Source organism: Lepidochelys olivacea (assembly GCF_965140295.1).
Source record: "Lepidochelys olivacea isolate rLepOli2 genome assembly, chromosome: 1".
Lineage (NCBI taxonomy): Eukaryota > Metazoa > Chordata > Testudines > Cheloniidae > Lepidochelys > Lepidochelys olivacea.
The window spans coordinates 153,443,093-153,467,191 of record NC_140411.1 but is presented as its reverse complement, the minus strand read 5'-3'; the positions used below and the strand labels follow the sequence as shown (position 1 = coordinate 153,467,191).

The 24,099-nt window shown below is 42.5% G+C and overlaps 1 protein-coding gene across 2 annotated transcripts in view; it reads right to left on the bottom strand.

The window, feature by feature from the left end:
• Nucleotides 1–18,656, bottom strand: part of SYTL5 (synaptotagmin like 5) — a 188,126-nt gene extending 169,470 nt beyond the window's left edge. For both annotated transcript variants that reach the window (XM_084617869.1, XM_084617870.1), the window contains exon 1: nucleotides 18,609–18,656. The gene's annotated coding sequence lies outside the window, so the exon portion shown is untranslated. The remainder of the gene's footprint in view (nucleotides 1–18,608) is intronic.
• Between the last annotated feature and the right edge of the window lie 5,443 nt (nucleotides 18,657–24,099).

The window sequence follows — 24,099 nt, the reverse complement described above, 5'->3', positions numbered from 1 at the left end:
TAACCTCCATGAATTTATCCAGTTCTCTTTTAAACCCTGTTATAGTCCTAGCCTTCACAACCTCCTCAGGCAAGGAGTTCCACAGGATGACTGTGTGCTGAGTGAAGAAGAACTTCCTTTTATTTGTTTTAAACCTGCTACTCATTAATTTCATTTGGTGGCCCCTAGTTCTTATATTATGGGAACAAGTAAATAACTTTTCCTTATTCACTTTCTCCACACCACTCATGATTTTATATACCTCTATCATATCCCCCCTTAGTCTCCTCTTTTCCAAGATGAAAAGTTCTAGCCTCTTTAATCTCTCCTCATATGGGACCCGTTCCAAATCCCTAATCATTTTAGTTGCCCTTTTCTGAACCTTTTCTAATGCCAGTATATCTTTTTTGAGATGAGGAGACCGCATCTGTACGCAGTATTCAAGATGTGGGCGTACCATGGATTTATATAAGAGCAATAAGCTATACTCCGTCTTATTCTCTATCCCTTTTTTAATGATTCCTAACATCCCGTTTGCTTTTTTGAGTGCCGCTGCACACTGCATGGACGTCTTCAGAGAACTATCCACGATGACTCCAAGATCTTTCTCCTGATTAGTTGTAGCTAAATTAGCCCCCATCATATTGTATGTATAGTTGGGGTTATTTTTTCCCAATGTGCATTACTTTACATTTATCCACATGAAATTTCATTTGCCATTTTGTTGCCCAATCACTTAGTTTTGTGAGATCTTTTTGAAGTTCTTCACAGTCTGCTTTGGTCCATGTCATCACCCTTGTTGCTCTCGCCTCTAAACTTAACCCAAAAACTCTCAATAGGCTTTTCTCCAGTTTCATACTGGAGCTCTGAGAAATCATACTGCCCTCTTACATACAGTGCAACTCCTCCACCTTTTCTCCCCCGCCTTGAACTTCAATAGTTCAAGTGACATTGGTCTGTATGATCAACCCTGCTGATGACAAATGTGGGACTTATATGATGCCACAGCAGAATTTCTGTTTTTTTCACTTGCTTTTTAAAAAGCAAGGAAACTACAGACACAAAAAATGATTAAAAGAACATTATTAAGGTTGCAAAGTCAAGCACACAAAAGTTGCAATATGCCAGAAATAAGGTTGCCTGTATAACTCATACAAACTCAGTCTCACCCCTCACCCACTCCCTGGCTCCCTGTCCCAGCTCTTTGCCTGTTTAACCCAAGTTCTCCCTCAACCTCCAGCTCCTTGTCAGATGTGTCTCCCTTTCCCCAGTGCCCCATTCTGCCCCACATGAGTTCCTAGGCCTAATCTGTTTGTCCAGCCTGTCCCAGTCTCCATACTTTCCTGGCTCCTCATCCGATCTCAAGTGTTTCTCAATCCCCATGCCATGTGGCTCCCAGTCCCAGTCTCCCACCGCCCACAGCTCCCAGTTCCAGCCTCCCTGTCCCTCCCCACTGAACCAGTCCAGTTTCACCTACACCTGGTTCCCAGTCTCCTTGTCCAGCAAGTCCCAGGGTCCTCCCCCAACTTCCAGTCACAGTTTCTCTCTCTTCCCACAAGTTCCAATCTTCCCAGGTTTCTTGCCCTACTCTATTCCTTTCCCTCCTCCCAGGACTGGCTCTTGTGCCCTCTGATTTCTGTTAGATTCCATGTTGCCTGGGCACCAGCCAGGGGGTCACTGAGAGCACAGGAGAGACTCCCTGGTCTATGTTCCGCTGGCTGGCCCCACCCTAGCACAGAGCTGCTATTACAAGAAAAATCCAGCTTCACCCATGTAACATTCAGAAGGAGAGAGAATGCTCAGTCATGCTGTGAGGATGGCACATATGCACTCCAAATAGCACCAGGAGCTGTGAGACTTGGGAATGCTCAGTAATGATGGAATCTTCTGAGACCTAAGCTGCAAAGGTTTAGCAAGTCTCTACTGCACATGAGAAAACTGCAATTTTTCAAAGGCTTATAACTTGGCCAAATTTGTGCAACATTTCATGAGGATGGCAATGCGCATGTTCCGGACACAAAGGCCACACCCACACCAAATTTCAAGTCCCTGATCCAAAGTATGGGGACACTAGAGCTTTTCAAATAAAAGGTTGCCAAAACTTTGGGCAAAACAACTCATTTTTCCATATCCTCTTCCTTGCAGATCGTGGAATAGTTTTGGCTGAAATTTCTCAGAAACATTCAGCCTGAGGCAGACACTTTGCATGGAAAATTTCATTCCAAACAGTTAAAGTTTGGCAAAGTTACAAGCAACTGAAAACAGGGGCTTATAATGGGAAGTGCCAAGCAATCTTGTAACAGACGGTGCTATGACCTGCCTATACATATAACTTGTAAGGAACATTAAAATTGCAAAATCAGGTGCTCAGAATTAAAAAAATGCCTGAATTAAGGTTGTCCATGCAACCCTATGTATTATGACGCAGTCTTTAATTACATGATTACATAAAGAAAAGGAGTACTTGTGGCACCTTAGAGACTAACCAATTTATTTAAGCATGAGCTTTCGTGAGCTACAGCTCACTTCGTGTAGCTCACAAAAGCTCATGCTCAAATAAATTGGTTAGTCTCTAAGGTGCCACAAGTACTCCTTTTCTTTTTGCGAATACAGACTAACATGGCTGTTACTCTGAAACCTATGATTACATAGTATTTCTGCTACAGAACCCTTGCCCTAGTCGGCACACAGGATGGTGCGGTGCTCACCAAACGGTTAGCTATTCAATCTTTTGTTTCATTTTCAACAGTCAGTTTGTGGCCCTGTGTGTTATTTACAGCACACCACCCAAACAAGTACTGAATACAGAATTAATTTCCTCATGTGCTTTTCTATGGTGCTCTCATTGTAGTATCTTTGATCTTTATAAATGTATCTTCATATCCCCTTAGGGGTGTTATCATTACACCCATTGCACACGTGGGGCACCGAGGAACAAAGATTAAGGTCAAAAATGCCAACTAACTTTAGGTGCCCAATCTGAGATGCCTAGCTTGAATTTTCAGATGACTTAGCATTTTATAGCACTTTTATGTTCCTCCCTTCCTCCGCATTCAAATGAGACAGCTTCCTTCTCCTCTATGCTGCCTGGGTGCCAGCAGCAGGGGTACTGAGAGTACAGGAGAGAGTCTCCCTACTCTCAGTTATTGTCGAGCACCACAGTAGCACCAGCAGGTGGGGACTGCAATTGCAGGGATAGTCCTGCTCAGCCCTGCAGCCTCAGGATTGAGCATGCTCAGCTGCTCTAGGGAGATGGCGTATGCAGAGTCTGGTCAGCAGTAGGAGCTGTGAGGGGATGAAGCATGCTCAGTTAAGGTGGAATCTTCAGAAAATTTAACTGCCAAACTCTTAACAAGTCTCTACTGAGCACAAGCAAACAGATTTCAGGAGCTCTTAACTCGGCAAAACATGGGTGAATTTTTATGGGAGGGTACATTCCTGATACTAGGGAGGCCCCCTGGCAAATTTAAAGTCCATGCTCCAAAGCACAGAGGCGCTCGAGTTTCCTCATGAAGCAGCATAATTTTTTTAACCATGGGCAAACCAGGTATTTTCCCCCTAACTTCATTCTCAGAAACAGCTGAACTATTTTAGCTGAAACTTCCACAAAATAAAAATCAGCCCGAGGCAGACATTTGGAATGGGAAAGTTCAATCCAAACTTTTAAGCTTGGTAAAGTCATAAGCAACAGAAAATAGGGTCTTATAATGGGAAGCGTCAGGCAAGCCTAACAATAAGTGTTGCTACCTGTGCCATCTAGAATACCTCTAGCCCAATTAACTCCTCCCATTCTCTTCCTTTCAATATGGTAAAGATTTCTGAGGTACGTTCAATCAGCACCCATGTCCCCACATGAACAATCAAATTCAAGTTATAGGCACAGTTAAAATATTGTTCCTTTACGAAAGAGAAGGAACAACACATAAGAAAAAAAATCACTTGAGCTCACCTTTATCTAGGTATAGACTTTGAAAAGCTGCACTAATAGGGGTTATGAAAATTACTTTCAAAGATTACAGGTGATAGCTGTAAATTTTCTGTGCTATTCTATTCTTTTTGGTTTGGGACTCCTTGCTCTTCCCCAGATGCCGGCAGCTTGTCACCTCAGTTTTTGTCACAGTATTTCTCTGTACTCTCTCATCACGTACCCACACACTGGCAGTCCTTCAGGGCAGGGAATGTGTAATACAATTTTGTACAGCCATCCCACTGTGCCTAGCTGTTCAGACTTATGATGCTATATAAATAATAGTACCACCTCAACTGGAGTAAAATAGTATAGTGAAAAACTACTGCACTCCAGATTGAAGAAGTGATTCTCAGTGGGATAAAATTTGTTAGTCTCTAAGGTGCCCCAAGTCTTCTTCTTCTTGTGGATACAGACTAACACGGCTGCTACTCTGAAACCTATAATTAGAGCTGTGAGCGGTTCTGCCAATTTGCTTTGCAGGGAATTGTATGAGCATTTTCTTCAGTGTTGTTTCACATCAGTTTTCACAACAGGCTCAGGCCCCACGCTCTACAGTTTTGGGTTTTGACAAACCCAGTAACTAAACCCCACAGAAAAATTACTATTTGGAATGGGAAACCACCTAGTTTCAGCACTGAATCATGTCACCCCAGCGAGTTACAGCAAACATAGCAAACCTACACTGACGTCTAAGCTTGTCATTAAAATTTGCCCAGGTCAGTTTCACATGGTTTGAGTTTTGATTAGCAGATTTTAAGAGTGCAGCTTTACCATCGTAGTGGTTGAAGCTTCTATCTGTGAAGGGGGTGGGATAACCCTTTAATTGGAGTCCCCCAAGTGTACCAACATGGACTTCCTCCGAGGATCCCCAAATCCTGCACTGGAGTCCTTTCTGGCAGTCTTGGGAAGGTGAATTCCACTCAATTGCTTTAAGTATTGAGGGCCCGATTCTCAGCTGGTCTAAGTGGATATGGCTCTACTGATGTCAACGAGGAGAGGGGAAGTTAGAATTATGCTGATTTACATCCCCTGAAGATCTAACCTTGAGGGCTCAATTCAATTCCTAGCATCTCTGAAACCCAGCACCTCTATTTAATATTAGGCTACAATGGCCAGGAAAAAGATACAGAGTACCCAGGAGTTGCAAAGAATCAGCATGCTGCATAGGGATCTTAGCACATATTAATAAAATGTGCTTTTCTTTTGCAGAAGCCACATGGGACCCTGCTCAAGCAAAATCCTCCTGAGGTGAAGTGAGTTAAAAATTCAGATTTCTTCTAGTGAATTTCCGAAATATCACAAACTTTCACTGAACATTACCCCCCCCAACTATATTTCTACTTGTTCTGCTTTCATTTTGATGCCTCTCATTTAATTTTCTTCACATGAGGGGGATGAAAAGAGTATCTTCCAGAATTGTCAACCTTAGTAACTGAAAATCATCTTAATGTGCTGCAGCAAAATCTACTTCCAGAGTCAGAATGCTGGAGCATTGAGGTGAGAACGTTCTATATACTGGATGATTAAGAACCAATGTCTGAAGTCTAGCAGGTATTTACAGGAAAGGGAGATCTGACAAACAGGGTGGTTTGACATCACGGAATTCTTTACATACAAGCTTCAACTTGTCAGTTACCAATGCAGAGTATCTGCATGTTCACGTGACTAAGTCAGACAGAAATCCTTCTGAAATATTTGGATAGCAGGCACATTCAGCATGTTTGCATAAAGGCTAACAAGATCTGACCCAAAGCCCAACAAAGTCAATGGAACAACTCCCGTTGGCTTCAGGAGTAGGCCCATTGTACTTTGCACTAGTCAAATTCAATTACAATAAACATGGAGAGTGGAGGTTGTGGTATCCGAGTGAGTATAGAGTATCCTTTTCATGACAAGTATAGTCCACTGATGCTCTGTTGCCAGGCCATCTTAAAGCAAGTCTTCCTTCTCCGTACAGCACTTTAAAAATACAGAAGCAAGGTTTGGATGTGCGAGTTTCTGTATGCCTGAAAAAGAGCTATGCATCAGGAAGTAAAAAGATTCTAGAAACTCTCTCTAGATTGCAGAGCACAAGCTCTTACCTCTCACTGACCTCCTTTCATTTTCCTCACTTTGATATGACGCTGCATAATTCTCTGATGAAGTGAGCTGTAGCTCACGAAAGCTCATGCTCAAATAAATTGGTTAGTCTCTAAGGTGCCACAAGTACTCCTTTTCTTTTTGCGAATACAGACTAACACGGCTGTTACTCTGAAACCCATAATTCTGCTGCCACCACTCATTTGCCCAAAATCACCATTTAGTAGCCATATAAAAATAATAGTTTGTAAATCATACAATACGAGGAAAAAAGCAGAATTAGAAGAGAAATAATAAATACCCCCTCCACACACATTATATATGAGAGAGAAAGAAGAGAATATAAATATTCATGGTTTTTGTTAAGTTCCCATAAAAAGAAAACTGAGGTCATTTTTCCTCCACAAACGTTACATAACACACTGCTTTCTAGGCCTCATATAATCCTTATTTTCTCCATTTAGATCCTTTGTCTGAGCACAGTGTTAAAATATCCACTTTATTACTGCACACTCGATATTCTTTTGACTTATAGTTCTTTGCTATATTTTCCATGGTTACAAGAACACAAAATTACATGGAAATAACAAGCACGGTAGGATCCTACATTCACACATCAAGGCCAAAGAATATCAGTAATAATGAGAAGACAGAACTCTTAGCTTTCTCTCATAGTGTTTTATACAAAACTAATAATGGAATGTGAACTCATTATTGTCCTCAGGCAGGGAACTCTGCCTTACAATATATAATTCCATAGTTAACTTTAACAAACCAAATTAAACTTGCATATTAACTTCAGGCAGTTTTTTGTTAATATTCTTTGTTCATGAAGCCTCCAGCTCTAGCCTTGGTACAAACCACAATTAAACTCTGATACTGAACCTTGAGGATTCTACGGTACACTCTTGACAACTATGCAGCTCACCTGGGAGTACGAACCCTGTGCTACGTGACCCAGCTTACATCGACCTAACTCTGTAAGCATCTACACTAACATGTAGCTCTCACCAATGTAACTCACCCACTACACCAACTTAACTCCACCTCTGCAATAGGCGTAGCACCTAAATTGATGCTAGGTTAAGTCAGTTGCTTATATTGAATGTTGCTGCCTTTCAGAAACCTTCTCACAACGCTCCACACAGGCAGTTAAAATAGTGCAAGTGACCCTGGTGAGGATGTGCACCGCTGACACCAGTAGCATAGTGTGGATGTGTAAAACCTATTCAATTACTGTGGTGGCTATACAAAGACGTAACTTAGGGTGACTCGATATTGTAGTGTAGACTTAGCTTGGATTTCATGCAATTAAGGGTATCAGAAGACAACAGACTTGAGAATAGTGATGCTGAAGTAAAACAGTATTCGTTACTGGTGTGAAGAGAAAAAAAATCTAATGCAAAGAAAATAATACACACCATAATTTACTACTACCAGTTTTGAGCTATTGATTCTGTCCTTTAGCTTTTACCTATATAAATGAGACATAGCTCCACTGATTTCAGTGTAAAATGAATGTAAATGAGAGGAAAAATAGACTCATTGCCTTAAGTTATCCTTATCTTAGTGCTGAAAAATAGAACAAAATATACAACTGGATTCCTGTAAAACCACATCAAATTTTACTTGGGGTCTTCCATGTCTTTGCAGAGTCTTTAAATTATTATGTTTCCCTTTCCATTCCTTTGTTCTTGATCCTGGAATACTACTTTCAATAACCTGCTCTTGTGAGTTGCGGCTTGTTCTTTCATCAGTATCTGGATGGAGAAGGCCTAAAGAGGAGATTTTGTAAATGCCAAAAGCAAAGGTTGGATCAAAACACGTGCAAGTGGTGTATAGGATGCATCAGCCTGATGAACAACATATATTCAAAGATAATAAATCATCCTTTTCTTATTTATGGCCTTTGAGCACACCGGAGTAAAGAACCTTATGTCTGCACGGTATTTTTTAGATTTAAATTATTTTGCTGCACAAGCAATAGACTCAATTTAAAAAAAAAAGTTTGGAAATAATGGATTTCAAATTTGAGACTATGCTAGTAATTCAAGAAATGAGTGGGCCATATTACTGGATGGTCCTCTTTTCAGCATCAAGGTAAGAAAGATTTTTGCTTCATTTTTATTTTGAGAAACGATTGTACTTCTATTGACATGAATACTTTATTTAAGAAGGTAAAGGAAAAATGGCTGTAATTGGGATACATGCTGCCTCTGAGAAGATTAGAGATCTGAAGAAGCCTTACTCAAAACATGCAAGGAGTGCCCCAGCGTTGAACCATAATATGATGAAAATAAGTTTGATCCACCAATATAAATAGCACCACTGTGAGCATTCCCAGCAGAGTCCAGGGACAGAATGAACCTGGAGACTCAGCTGCTTAGAAGGACACCTCAGAAGTGGAAGGAGACACATTGATGGGGAAATGGGAAAGTTTTACAATTTTCCAATAAACAGCTTTGGCTTGGTAATGCCAGTAAAGTAGCAGGGTGCACTGACCCTTTAAGACTGGTGATGCCAACCTCTGGACAGCACAGCCCAGAGTCACAAAACACAGGCATATAGAGAGAAGCATTTCATTTACAAAGAACAAAGCAGAAAGCAAGTTAAGTTGAACTATTTATTTCAGTGACAAAATAAATTTTTTACTACTAGCATTCTTTGCTATTAACAACACAGGGATTTAAATCATATTAACTAAGGATCCTTTATTCATCACCACAGGAAATATACTCCCATGCCAATATTCTCTTGAAGCGGGAGGGTTCAAGAGAATTAGAGGGTGTGATATATTATGGCAAACTGATTAAATATTAAAACTCTCAATATGCGTCATAAAATATCCAACAGAAACCTACATAATTTCAGTTTACAATACTTTTAATTAACAATAGAACAATTATTTACTACGAGACACTTAACTGAGAATATGCAATTAACTAAACTCATTTCCCCATTATGGCCCTCATTTTGATATATCCCTCCCCCAACTTCACCACAAAAAACCTGACCCACCTGAAATTTCATGTGAGGTCTTAGCTCAGGGTACAGCTTTTCTTGAATGTCTGGGGCAATTCAGACAAAGTGTCATAAGAAAATTCCTAAGCAAAAAACTTCATGATGGAGTTAAATTTGAACAGATATAACCTCTTTGGATAATGCCTTAGAACAACATTGAAGTTAAAAACCACAAGCCATAGATAAAAATCTTCAAGAAGCCAAGAAATCCAAAGTTAAGGTTACACTTTAAAACCAGTTAGAAAACTGCACGCTAAACAATCTTAATTCTGCTTCTGTATTACCCCATCCTCAAAACAACCAAAAATATAAACAAAGGGCCGCTAGTCTATACTACCATGCTACATCAGCGCAGCTGCACCAATTAAGCTGCACCAGTGTAGCATGTCTGGTGAAGACACGCTATGCCGACGGGAGAGCATTCTCCCATTGGCATAATTACTCTACCTCAGCAAGAATGCGGAAACTACGTTGGTGGGAGAATGTCTCCCACTGATTTAGTGCTGGCATGGACACCACTTAGGCCGATGTAACTTGCTTCCCTCAGGGGAGTGGCTTTTTCACACCACTGAGTGACGTAAATTACATCAATTTAAGCAGTAGCATAGGCAAGCCCAAACTATCTGCGAAAATCACCCAGCTTCATTTTGTCAGCACCACCACCCATACTAATGCATATTCTTACAGTGAATTGATTACAGACTGCAGTATCATCAAAACTAAATTCCACCTGTGTTTACACAGATTATGCATAATACTTCTGCTTTCTTTATGCCCATATTCAATCCACGAAAAGAGATTTATTTTACCACTTCCTGAAGAGAAACAGAACACACCCAGGAGTCATTCTCACAGCACAAGATGCATGTGATGACTATTGGATTTACAGGGTAAAAGAAAGGAACTATTACACAGTTTCAGAGATAGATATGAATAAAAGACAATATAATTCTGTAGTCTACACTCTTGGAAAATGTCTTTCAAGTAAGCTTGCATGTGATTTACAGTAAAATGTTAATGTTATGACTAAATTGCCTTAAATCCTCTTTAATGGAGTTTTTAGCTAGGCATTATGTACCCAATTGTGTGAAATGTTGAGTGGCACTTGAGGGAGCTCAGAATCTTGCAAGATTTGAAATCTCTCTATTACTTTAATAAATTGTTTGTCATAGTATCAGTTTCATGCTTAGTCATTTTTCTTAATAGCAATTACAGACTTTATGGAATCATATAAGTTAGACATGAGGAAAAATATTAGGAAAGAGGTATTATATTAGGTGATCCATTTGTTTGTTCAGTATATTCTCTAGTATTTTGAGAACACCATTAGAGATTTACAATTTTTCATTTACAGTACCAGTACTTTGTCTAACCAAGTTTTAAAATGGCCTAGACAACAGGACACCCATTACGCATCTTGGGAGACTACTCCTATACCTAAAATCAATCTATTTTAGTCATTTGTCAGGCACCTATCATTGATTATTAAATTACTGTAGCACTCTGTCAGAAAACTCTTCCCATATCCAACTCAAATTTTCCATTTAATGTCATACCATGACTCCTACTTACCACCTCTTGTTCCACATTAAACATCAAAGCTTCCTCTCTGGTGTTTACTGACTTCATATCTTTAGAGATTCATGTCCCTACCCCATAGTCATTCCTTTTTAAGCTTTACATATTTGACTCAATCATTCCTTGCACTTCATTACCCATCAACACCTTAATCAGTGCTTTTTTCTCTTAATTCCTTCAAAGGGTTAATAACTTTCTAGTAATAACTTGAACAACATTTTATGTTGTGTATGTGTATGTTATGGTCACACCAGAGCCATAGGTTGTGATGTCACTAGCCATTTTTCCTCTAAGATTTCCTACTGGTGGTAGCAATGGTGGGGGCACCTTGGTCTACACCAGTGCTAACAGCAAATAGCCTTTATTAAAGGTAATGTTAAAAAAAATCTATATAATACATAGGTTGGGGAAAGAGTGTCTGTACATGTGGGTATAGTGCTTCGATTATCCACAAATATAAAGTTAGTTTTTAAAAAGTCATATGATACATAGAGTACATAATCAGCAATAACCCAAATTTAGCTGAATGGAGTTAACAATACAGTTTAGATATTAGAATCCGAATACTCGGGTACATCACTCATGAAAAGTTGTACAGAGATTTGGTTGTGGAAAACAAAGTATATCAATGAGTGGAGATTGTCCCTCAGGCTCCTTTCTAGCCATTTACTTCCCTCTCCGTCAGCTCCTCTGTTACCCCTGACTCTCCCAAGCCTTTACTCTGCTTCTGCGGGGTGTGGGAAATACGGTTCTGTATTGTAGTTTAAATGAATTATTACTCAGAGTTTTGTATTAATATGCCTAGTAAAGAATCTATTTGTCAAAAAAACATTTCCTGAATCTTTTTTGTTGTCTGTATTGTTACAGACATACTTGCTGACAGGGATTTTGAAATAAATGACCAAAAATAATTGAAACTGGTGAGATTATACTGTGTTATTTTGACAAAATACGCAGAATTTAAAAATATCGTGCGCAGAATTTTTAATTTTTTGCTACAGAATTCCACCAGGAGTACACTGTGCAACACTTCAGTGTAAACAGCCCATGATGCAATCTCATGACAAACCTGCTATCCACTGTAAACATTACTGGTTTGTAGGTTTCTCCCTCTCATCATGTATGCATGTTTTGAATTACTTCCTCTTAGATACATAGTGACCCAGAAAAATGAGAAAAAAGGGCAGAAAATAAGATTGATAACTTGAAAAATGTATTATTTCTTGTCCTTGCTAACATTTACAATGTCTCCCTATTTCACATCTGTAGATGTCACTAATTCCCTGTACTCCTTCTTGCAGATTATTAAATGAAGATGTTTAAATCAACATTTTCAAACTGAGGTGCCTAAAACTAGGCTTCTTAATCCTTATTATGGCTCCTAAATAAAAGTGGCCTGACATTCAGGAGTTCCTACCACCTGTAGCTCCCATTGTCACTGGAAGCTAGGGGATGCTTAAATTTTCTAAAAATCAGACCACTTAACTATACCTTGATAAAAACCAGACTTGTCACTGACCCCTGAAGTACCCTGCTGGTGACCTCCCCCAGTTTATTACGTTGTTTCTCTTATTACACTTTGCTTATGGTGCTTCAAGTAGTTTTAAGTCCACATGACAACATTAACCATACTGACTTGAATTAATAAGAATAAGATTTCACAAGATACAGTATTAAATGCTCCATTAAAATCCAGGTACTCACCACTTTACCCTGGCTACTAATTTTGTAATCCTATTAAAAAATCCAAGTTTCTCTGGTAAGTTTTACTTTTGTAAACCCATACTACTTATAACTCATATTTCCATTTTTCACTAGATCCTCTGATTTTTTTCAGAATATTTGTTCCATTACTTTACTAGGAAAGCGACGGGATGGTAATTTCCAGGACACACTTTTCTTTGTTTGAAAATCTGTATGATGTTCGCTTTTCTTCAACCCTTTGGTACTTCGGCAGATGTTCGTGACTTTTCAGAAATAGTTATCTTTGTCCCATTTTTGAACTTTAAAATGTGTTAAACATTAATATGCTGGAGAAGGAGGTTCAATTCCCTCTTTCCCCCTTTACCTCTCCCTGCCTTCCAGGCTCTGGGTTAGCTAGAGAGGGTAGAGGCAAAGGAATACATTCCTGAGAGTGATGCAAATTATTCCCCTTCCCTTTAAGACTGATCTCACTATGCTCCTATAGTACAATGGCTTCAGAAATAAGGGACCAACTTGAACTCAAATCCCATTGTAGCACAAAAACCACCAGTCGTGTCACGTTGTAAGTATTACTTCTAGTCCCAAAAAGCAGCACGGGCTGAGGGACGTACTGGCCGCTGCTTCCAGCACCTCCCATTGGCCTGGAGCAGTGAACCGTGGCCACTGGAAGCTGCGATCGGCCGAATCTACGGACGTGGCAGATAAACAAACCAGCCCGGCCGCCAGGGGCTTTCCCTGCACAAGCGGCGGAACAAGTTTGGGAACCACTGATCTAGAGCAATATGTCTCCTTAAAGGAATAGTTGAAAACATTAAGTATCATCCCTTTCGGTCTACAGCTACAGATATCTGAACATAGAACTTTCACAGAGAACTTAAAGATTCTAGAGACATATTTAAGTGGAGATAAAAAGCCATTCCCCTTGCCCTCCTCCAAAAACATGGTGCTCTCTTAGTCATGCTCCTGTTAACACATGTTCTGGGAGTGGTAAATACTGTGAAGGACCTTTCATCTTTCCTCTAAAATCTACAGTGTCAGCAATATAAAAGGTAACACTATCTAGGAAAAGATAGGATAGAAATTACAGCTGAACTGAAAGGCACAGATTGGGCGCACTGAGGCAAATTATGGAAAAGTGACAGAGCATTGGACTAAGAAGTTAAACCACATAGGCAGGGACTAACCTTTTTCAGCTACCTGTCTCTGCTCTCCTCTGGATCTGAGACAGCCTCAGCACCTCACACATGGGAGACTGAACAGAATCCAGCCACCCACCCCCCTCTGTCTCAGGAGATGGCCCAATGGTACAAACTTGGAAAGAAGAGGCTTGCCACCAAACAGACCAGGCTCTTTTGCACCCAGATGGGAATTTATTTGTAATACTGTAGTTTTACATCTGCATTGAAGATTTTTATGAACATTTGTAAGACACTGTTTTTGCTCAAGAGGTTTGTTTCAGTTTGAATGCATTTGTGAATAATGCTATATCAAATATTTTCCAAAATACAGAAATCCTAGCTATTTTCGAAGATATTTATATGTTGCTATTCAGTTTGATAATTTCTTCACGGCTGAGCTTTAGGCTGAAGTTAAAACTTCAAACACTTATCAATTTAAAAAAAAACAACAACGAATACACACATTATGTACCTCAAGGTAGTAACCCACAGATACTGAAATAACTTTACAAGTTACAAAGCAAACAGATAACCAGTAAAAGACTATCTGACCTTGTAGAACAAGCAACTCACACCGTCATTTGCAAACTTTGTAGCAAAGACAGAGAGAGATGGAGATGGGGAAGCAACCCTGAAAGACTGCTCTTTTTTAGCTTCTAAGAACATATTCCACCAATGACTTCTAAATGCTTCTCATTAATCTACAACTTAACCACCATGCTGGGACTCAAACCTTCCAGGTGGGCCTTCCTCTCACTTCAGCCATACCTGATCTATTTTGCCGCTCTTTCCCTTTCTGGCTTTGGGAAAGGTCATCAGTTTTCCCCTCCTCCACACTACACTACAAGTTCCATTTGCTAAGGTGAGGCAATAACCTTAGCAGATAGAGAAAACAAGGTGTTCAGTCACTACCTAATCCTGTGCTGCAGTTTTCCTTAAAGCTTTCACTGCAGTGAAATTTTTTTTCAAAGCTGTATAAACAGCATGTCTCACCAATGAATGCAAGAAAAAAACATTAGTTAGTGGGTGGAAAATCTGCCTCTCCCCTGTTAAAGTGAGCTGGAGAAGAGGAGTAAACATCACCTAGTGAGAACATGTCTACATATTAGGCTGTACATCAAGACAGGTTTTTCCACCTCACCTGCTATCACTCGAGCATTATTTGGATGGAAAAAACTGCAGGCACAGCATCCACTGTCACTAATCAGGTCCACCTCCTCTGTGATCCTACCAGAGGACATTTTCTGTCCTCTTCTCTACCACTGCACTGGCTGGTCACGCAGAAACATTAATTCTCATATTCGGCATATTTCTCTCAACTTCTTAAATCGGATTTCCCTTTGTATCAGATACCTGCATTTAGAGTTTTCAAACTCATTCTAATTTCAAGGTTTAGCTACCACTTCATTCCCCCACTCCGCCTTCCCACTCCCCCCACCCCCCCAAAAAATTCCTAGTATCTGACAAGGTTATTGGAAAAGAGAACAACTGCCTCCCTTGGTCTACAGGCCATTCTCAAAAGTGACTGCTCAATGCTACTCTCCTTTCCACTCTGTCTTTCACTTATCCTCCCTGACAGACCAATCCTTTAAATTGCTTGGCTGCACAGAATGCACCAACCTAAGCAAGAATGTGACTCACCGATGATCCTTAAAACAAAAAAGCCATATCATACACACCAGGCTACAGTCAGAAGTTAACTGGTGTAAACAAGTGAAACTCCGTTTGAGTTACAGCAGATGACTAAAGCTCAGACTTCGGCTAAAGATCACTAGCTAACAGAATAACTTCTTCCACCTCAGTGATGACAAACACTGTGTTGCTTCCATCACACACTTAGCTATAGTTCTCCAATTCCACACATGGTTCCCTATCTTCAGAAGATGAAATTCAAACAAGAATGGAAATTGTTACTACTTTAGTTGGAAAACATAATGCATGCTTTCTAGTTTTCTGCTTTCCCTCTCTTCTCTATCCCACCTGCATCCGTCTCTTCTCCAAAAAGATAGAAAGGCTCCGCCTCCTTTTTTTCTGTTTATTAAGTTAGCCATAAATGAGATTCTGCAGAAGAGACAAGCACTTTAAAGTTAAAAACATGCTTACTTGAAGATCAAGTAAATCCAGTTATATCTAATTAGAGCTCAAGCCTTAAATACTCACGCAAATGAGTTACTTTATTCAGAAACATAGCCTAACTGAACCCAACATCTTGAACTCAATAGAACTACTCACAAGTTACTCATGTGCATCTTGTTTGCAGGATCAGACCTTAATTCATTAAATAAGATCATTTGTAACTGGTTACATTCTTCGTTCCTCTCTAATAATGTATCGTCAGCCAAAAAATAAAAAATAGAAGAAACTTTTGTAGTAAGCTTTATCATCAAGAACAAGACTGGTGAAGAATAATCCCCCTCAAAGAGCTGCATATTTGAAAACTGATAATTGATTTAGAAGGCAAAGTAAACATGTTGAAATCCTTAAAAACTAAAGTACATCAATAAACGAACAAGACACAAATATTCAAAATGTAGAAAGCTCTTCCTCAGTTTTTGTAACCAGATTCATAAAAAGTGATTTTTCTTAGTTATTTGAGCAATATACATATAAATACTAATATTGTGTATAATATTATGGGGATATGGGGAATCTGGTGGATGTGATATATCTTGACTTTAGCAAAGCTTTTGATACAGTCTCCCACAGTATTCTTGCCAGAAAGTTAAAAAAGTATGGATTGAATGAATGGACTATAAGGTGGAAAGAAAGCTGGCCAGATTGTCGGGCTCAACAAGTAGTGACCAATGGCTCAATGTCTAGCTGGCAGCCAGTATCAAGCGGAGTGCCCCAGGGGTCGGTCCTGCAGCCGGTTTTGTTCAACATCTTTATTAATGATCTGGATGATGGGATGAATTGCACCCTCAGCAAGTTCACAGATGACACTAAGCTGGGGGGGAAGAGGTAAATACCCTGGAGGGTAGGGATAGGATCCAGAGTGACCTAGACAAATTGGAGGATTGGACCAAAAGAAATCTGATGAGGTTCAACAAGGACAAGTGCAGAGTCCTGCACTTAGGAAGGAAGAATCCCATACACTGCTACAGCCTGGGGACCAACAGGCTAAGCAACAGTTCTGCAGAAAAGGACCTGGGGATTACAGTGGACGAGAAGCTGGATATGAGTCAGCACTGTGCTCTTGTTGCCAAAAAGGCCAGCGGCATATTGGGCTGTGTTAGTAGAAGCATTGCCAGCAGATCGTGGGAAGTGATTATTCCCCTCTATTTGGCACTGGTGGGGCGACACCTGGAGTATTGCATCCAGTTTTGGGCCCCCCACTACAGAAAGGATGTGGAGAAACTGGAGAGAGTCCAGCAGAGGGCAACAAAAATTATTAGGGGGCTGGGGCACATGACTTATGAGGAGAGGCTGAGGGGACTGGTCTTATTTAGTCTGCAGAAGAGAAGAGTGAGGGGGGATTTGATAGCAGCCTTCAACTACCTGAAGGGGGGTTCCAAGGAGGATGGAGCTAGGCTGTTCTCAGTGGTGGCAGATGCCCGAACAAGGAGCAATGGTCTCAAGTTGCAGTGGGGGAGGTCTAGGTTGGATATTAGGAAACTCTATCTCACAAGGAGGGTGGTGATGCACTGGACCGAGTTACCTAGGGAGGTGGTGGAATCTCCTTCCTTAGAGGTTTTTAAGGCTCAGCTTGACAAAGCCCTGTCTGGGATGATTTAGTTGGTGTTGGTCCTTCTTTGAGCAGGGGATTGGACTAGATAACCTCCTGAGGTCTCTACCAACCCTAATATTCTATTATTCTATAATAGCTACGCACACACACACATACACACACTCCACAATCCTGAAATCAGATCCTTGCACATGGACCCTTGCACTCCACAGAACTCCATTGCAGTCAGTTGTGCACCCCACAGGAACAAAGGTCTGCCCACACAGATTGAATTGCAATTTGGGGTCATATCCGCTCAAACATAAAAAGCTAGAAACTGACTAGCTAAACTTTGAAAGAGTTAGTCCAAATTGAACTACTTGTTTGGGAGGGATGGGGGGCAATCTTGAACATCATTGCCTCAAGTCCTTTTCTGAGTCACTGCTTCCTAGGATACAGTTCCCCATCCCATGAGCATGGCTTGCATTCTTTGTTTTTAGATATAGGTCTTAACATTTGGCTGTCTTGAAATGTGTATTGTTTGCTTACACAGAGTTTACCAAGCAAGCCAGATCCCACTGCATCAATGACCTGCCCAATTCAATATTTACCACTCCTCCAATGTATGTGTCATCAACAAACTTCATCAATAACGGTTTTATTGTTTTTCTTCCAAGTCATTGATAAAAATGTTTAAAAGCATAGAGCCAAACACAAAACCCCGTGGGAACCCACTGGAAACACACCATGATGCTAAACAATAGCAATTAGTTCACTCTCTCCCTCCTCTCCCATTTTACAGAACACTGTAAGAGATAAATAGCATAAATAAAAATAGGATGGTTACAGCCAACCACTTCCAATTTATAGAGCAATTTTATATTAGAGGGGGAAAGGTTGTCCCATAGGTCTGTATTAGTACAAATTCTTAGATTCCCCCCCCGAACAATAATTTGATCCACAATAAATTCTCTAGCCTTTTACCAACTGAAAGGGGGAATGGGTATATTTAAATTCTCCACAGTAATGACCCAAACTTGCAACGATCCAGAGACGTGGATCTTCAATTTACTAGCGATTGACTGCAGCGTTGTTGTAGCCCAGGGTAGAAGAGAAACACCTCTCTAATTTACCAGACAAGCAGAGCTCAGCGCAACCATTTGAAAAGACAGGCTCATCATCCGCACGTGCCAATATCACTCCGATTAGCACTCACTAAACACAGAGAGAAAAGACAGAACAGCCTTTTGTCTCGGTTACTCGTGTGTCTTTAAGTCAAGGTAGATCTCAGCGAGGACCTCGCTTTGCCACCGGATTACCTTTCCCCCGCTTCGATATCGGATTCCTACTCTTCGTGTTCCTTCCCCAGCCGCTCAGAAAGCGACGCTCCCGTCGCATCCGCCTCGGAACTACCATTAAGAAATGCACTTACCGGGAAATCATCTCGGCCAAGAGGCTTGTTCTGGCAGCAGCCCCCTCCACTGCCGAGGCAACCAAGAGCTGCTGGTGGCAACTCTGTTCATCCAGCTGAGCTGGGAGGCGGAGCGCTCGCTCTAGCCCTGCCTCACGCCCTAGCCCTCGCCCCCTAACACTCCCCCCATACACACACACACACAGAGGGGCAAGGCTAGGGGTGCTACCGCGAGCCCGGGCACCAGCCCCAGCTACAGCGGCTCCTCACGTGGCCGGGGCAGTGGGGGCAGCCCCGCTCTGTAGCGGCGGCGCTGCCGCTGGGGGAGGCTGGCTCGGTGCAGAGTCCCGGCGGGCACCTGCCCCCGGGGAGCTCCCTCTGCAGGCAGCAGGCGGGCGAGCCCGGAGAGATGGCGGAGGGAATGGGCGGGGGTCAAACCCCCTTTCCCCGAGCGCGATGCGCGCAAGCTGCCGCTCCTGGGTCACCAACTTGCTACCACGGAAAGTCTCTGCCCCCTACCTTCGTCCCTTCCCGCCGCCTCTGGGCACGCCCCGAGCTGCTGCGGTGCACCTGCGGCGGGAGCACCGCCGGCAGAGCGCAGCTGGGCCCTGGGCTGGAGACCCGCCCTCACCGGCAACGCAACGGCAGCAGATCGGCGCTGCCCGCCCCGCCGGAGCCCTCGGCTCCCGTCTCCTGCATCCACCGAGGAGCTGCGGCTGCCGCCAGCCCAGAGCGCCTCCCCGCTGCCAGGGCGCCCGCTCCAGCAGCAGCGCCGTGCCGAGAAGCGGCGGGAAGAAGGGACGGGGAGCGGGGGGCGGGAGAGTCCGCAGCCCCGGGAGCAGCGGCTGGGGAAGGGGCGGTGCAGGAGCGCACACGGGACTGGCGGGAGGAGGCCCGCGCCCAGAGACTTCGCACGGCTGGGGTCCTTGTGGGGCCGGGCTATGCGGGCGCTTCTCCCCCGGAGCGAAAGGTGTCCGAGCGCATCCCCCTGCTCCAGGCGTGGACGAGGCTGGGAGGCGACTCGCAATACAGCTACACAAAAGGGGAACCAGGTTTCCTTCCGCAACAGCCCCCCCAGCTCTTCTTAGCTGCCCGGCAGCCTGAGTGTGCAATGTGAGTTCATCAGGGGAGAGGGGCTGGTCTCAGCTCCTGCCCAGGGGCAGGGAGTCAGTATTTTGTTTACAAACAGAGGCAGGGTGATTTTAAGATAAGAAAGGGCTGGTAATTAAATTATGGATCTGGAAGTCCTTAGATGAGCCCGTAAAACAGGGATTCCTCTAGGGGGGGTGTTGAACAGAGAACTCAGGGGATTTAGAAGAAATACAGCCAAGCCCTCTGAGCCAAAGTCCCATCAGAAAAGAGGGAGATGTGAGGGGGACAGGGGAAAAGACAGGGCCAAAACCCAGGGAAGGGATAGCAGTGGTATAGAGAAGTTCCCACTCTGCCTGTGGTACTTATGTGGCCCCATCACCGTAGTATCTGTATCCCTCACAATGTCTGAATATTTCTTCTCACACCCCGTCTGTGAGGTAGAGCACTGCTGTTATCCCCATTGTAAAGCTAGGACACTGAGGTGAACAGACTAAAGGCCAGCTTTTCAAAGGTATTGAGGCACCTAGTGGGATTTTCAAAAGCACCCAGAAGTTTAGGTTCTTTGTAAACCCCACTAGCTGCCTCACTGCATCTTTGGGTGCCTAAAACCTTTGAAACTCTGTCCCTAAGGCAGGGGCCTGAAGTCATACAAGAAGTCCATGCGTGGAGTAGAACCCAGGTCTCAGACCCTATTCCATGCACCAGCCTCTCTCTCTGCTGCATGCTGCAAAAAAAGACTCTGATAGATGAGAGCAAAACCAAGGTGGCCAGTTCTCTGAGACTCCAGCAAATGGTTCCAGGCGATTGGGAAGGATGTCACTTGACAGCATGAAAAGCAGGTCAGGAAGGATGAAGAGAGATAATGAGAGTCAGATGAGAGGAGATCACTTAACCCCCAGAGGGTGGCAGGTTCTACCCCATGGTGGGCTGTAGAGCAACGGCTGCTGTGAAATGTTATATTTTAACTGAAAACCATTTTGTTCTGTCATTTTTTGTTCTGAGGTTGAGGAAAGGAAGGAATGAGAAAGTGTCATATAAGTATCACATATGATTATATATCAAATCCTTAGGCTTTCAGCTGGCATTGACTCCAGGCTGGAGCACCCACAGAAGAAAAAAACAACTAGCAGGTACTTAGCACCCACCGGCAGCCAATCTCACCCCCTCCCCGAGTGCCTCCTGCCTGGCGGTGGCCCCGCTAATCAATTCCTCCCCCTCCCTTCCAAAGCCTTCTGCACACCACAGAATAGCTGTTCCATGGTGTGCAGGAGGCACTGGGTGGGAGGCAGAGGACTGAAGAAGGGTCAGGAAGAAGCACAGCAGGAGCGGGAAGAAGTGGGGCAGGGGTGGAGCCTTGGGGGAAGGGCTCGGGGGGTGTGACTTCCACAGTGCAGAGAGGAAGTCAGCACCTATATTCAGCTGTATTCAGGCCAATTCCAGAACAAAGAACTGAAATTGCATCCACAGAGTCCATAAAGTCGATGATTATTGTCATGATTTGTATTATTCATGATATCGTATCTCTAGCCCCTGTTTGCCAGAAGCTGGGAATGGGCAACAGGGGCTGGATCACTTGATGATTACTTGTTCTGTTCATTCCCTCTGAAGCACTGGGCATTGGCCACTGTTGGAAGACAGGACTCTCGGCTGGATGGACAATTGATCTGACGCCGTAAGGCCATTCTTATGTTCTTATTCACTGACACCATGGGTGTGCTCAGCACTGTTCACCATGTGCCAGAAAATATAGTCCCTGAGCCAGTGCTTACAAAATGTGTAGCCCTGGATAAGATGGCTCAAGATATTTAAGTATTAAGTGTATAATTATTGAACACATGTTAATATCTATGAGTGGAGGCACTGACAGCAATAGAAGTTTTACCTGATTAAGGACTGGAATAGTTGACCCAACTTTTTTTTCCAAGAGAAAGAGCTGCCCAGAGCCCCTGTGCCTGTTTATTTTCCTTTCCTATTTGCAGTGCCCTGATCTACCTCAGAAGACTCCATTTTTTCTCAGCTTTAAAATGTGGAATTTTCTTGGTGTTTGGTTTGGTCCTTTGAGAACTGTAACTTGATCACTCTAATGTTTTTCTTAAAAGCCTTCCGGAAAGAAACAGTCTTTAAACAGAAGGAAAGCTGAGTTGCCAACTCTCATGATTTTGTCATGAGTCCAATGATAATTATTACTTTCCTTAAAGCCACAACTCTTGGAGTCAAGTGGATATGTGATGATTTCAGCCTTCATTCTCAAAGAAAAAGTAAGTGTCTAACCTTTGTGGCTGTGGAGAAAGCTTCAAAATGTAATACCAGTGCACCCTAAAGGCTCAAAAAGCAGGTGGCAAATAAAAAGAACACCAAATCTATTACTTTTACATAATCTCATGATTTTTAAGCCAATCTAATTATTTCTGAACATTTGGGGTTGGTAATACTGTGAAATTAACTTGAAAGTATCAGTTTCACTCCTGTTTAAAGTCACTTTCTAGTCTATTATTTGTAGTATGGTAACACCCCTAGAGTCCCAGGCAGGTGCAGTATAAACTCATGAGATCTTGCCTTAGTAGGATGTTTCCAAAAATTTAATGTTCTATTCCAAGCTTGATGAACTGCAAAAAGAAAGTAGCCTAAATGATGGAAAGTAATCTAGATTATTCTACAATTATTTCAATTGTTGTTTTAAATTGCCTAAGCAGCCTCTGGAATCACGGTTAAAGTTGCCCTCCTTACCAAAATCTGAAAAGGCACCCCTAATAATGCTCTCATTTAAAAATTGCACAACAAATCTGACAACAGAAGAGTTGAAGAGCCCTGTCCCACTTTCCTAAGCCACCCTTTGTGCCTCTTACTTTTCTTGTGTTCTCTTTTACCCAGCAACCCTTTTCCTTGTTTATTTTAATATATATGACATGAACAGCGTGCAGTTCAAGAGCTCAAGCATGAAAACTAGAAGTGAGCCCAATCCACAAAGTTCAGCTCCAAATTTCCCCAAAGTCTGGAACACTCTGGAAACAGAATTTTCATTCACATCACTGATAGTGAGAGTGAAGAGGGTAGGGCCACTGTGACATGATCAAGGTCTATACAAAAGGGGATATGATAGAGGGCTATAAAATCTTGACTGGTGTGGAGAAAGTGAATAAGTAAGTGTTATTTTACTCTCTCATAACTCAAGAACCAGGGGGTCACCTAATGAAATTAATAGGCAGCAAGTTTAAAACAAACAAAAGGAAGTATTTCTTCACACAACACACCATCAGCCTGCGGAACTCTTTGCCAGAGGGTGTTGTGAAGGCCAAGACTATAACAGGGTTCAAAAAAGAACTAGATATATATTTTAGTGATAAGATCAAGAAGAAATTGCTGCTGCTGCTTCTTTGAAACAACACTAAAAAAACCTCAAGAGGTGTGTAATTTTACATCAGTAGGCATCTTGATCTCCCAAAGACCACAATTAGCCACTATAACCGGGCAGCTGAGGCAATAGCGAAAATCAACAACAGCCTCATAATTTGAGGCACAGTTTCATCAACCAGTGCCACAAAGGATGGCAGAGTTCCAGAGAGTTAGCAGATGCACCATTCTTTCGCTGTTGCTGGAGAACAGTGACCCCACCTGTCTCTTCCTGTACACTCTGGAATTCTCTAATATTTTAGCATCATGAATCTTGCCAGGCTTAAGGGACTTCTGTGATCCACGACAGGCCGTATGACTTATGGTGGTAGAACTCCATGACCTATTGAGGAGGGGCAAAGAATTGAGAGGTGAGTTTCATCACTAGTTCCAGCATGTCTTAGGAAACCTCAAGATTATTCCAAGCCTTCCATTATTTCAGAGACATTAGTAACCTTGATTCCCTAGGTCAGCAGCACCTGCTTCATTGCTGTGCATTCCTCCAGTAGCGCATCTCCTGCTTCTGTGATCTTTCTCACACCAGAGAGCTCTGTGAGGAGTAACAGTCTGCACTCATGGCCACTTTCCAGAGTGTGAGGTGAGGGCAGTGCTCTTGTTCATAGGGTCAGCAGATTTTTTTCAGGGTTGTTTTCCACTGAAAGGCAGCTGCCAGCTCTACACACCAGAAATCAACTGTAGATTGGGGCATCTACAACTGTAGTCATGGTCAGTCCAGACAGCCACAACATTAGCCTACTAGCAGTTGGAATGTGATCTGATCCACAATCCACCCTTCTCACAGTTCCATCCAGTAACATACATGGACACAAACCTCAACACCTGTCTTTGCTTTACTTTTAATTACCACCTCAAAGTGCTCTGGGTGCTCTTTTTTCTCCTTGTCCTGTCCTGCTTCCAGGATATCCAGCACTAAGCTTCAGCAAGCTGGAGGATGCAGCAACCTGCAATGCCAGAAAGGGTCTCAATGAGTAAGAAATCCTTGGCAAAAAGGTGGCCTATCTAGAAAATA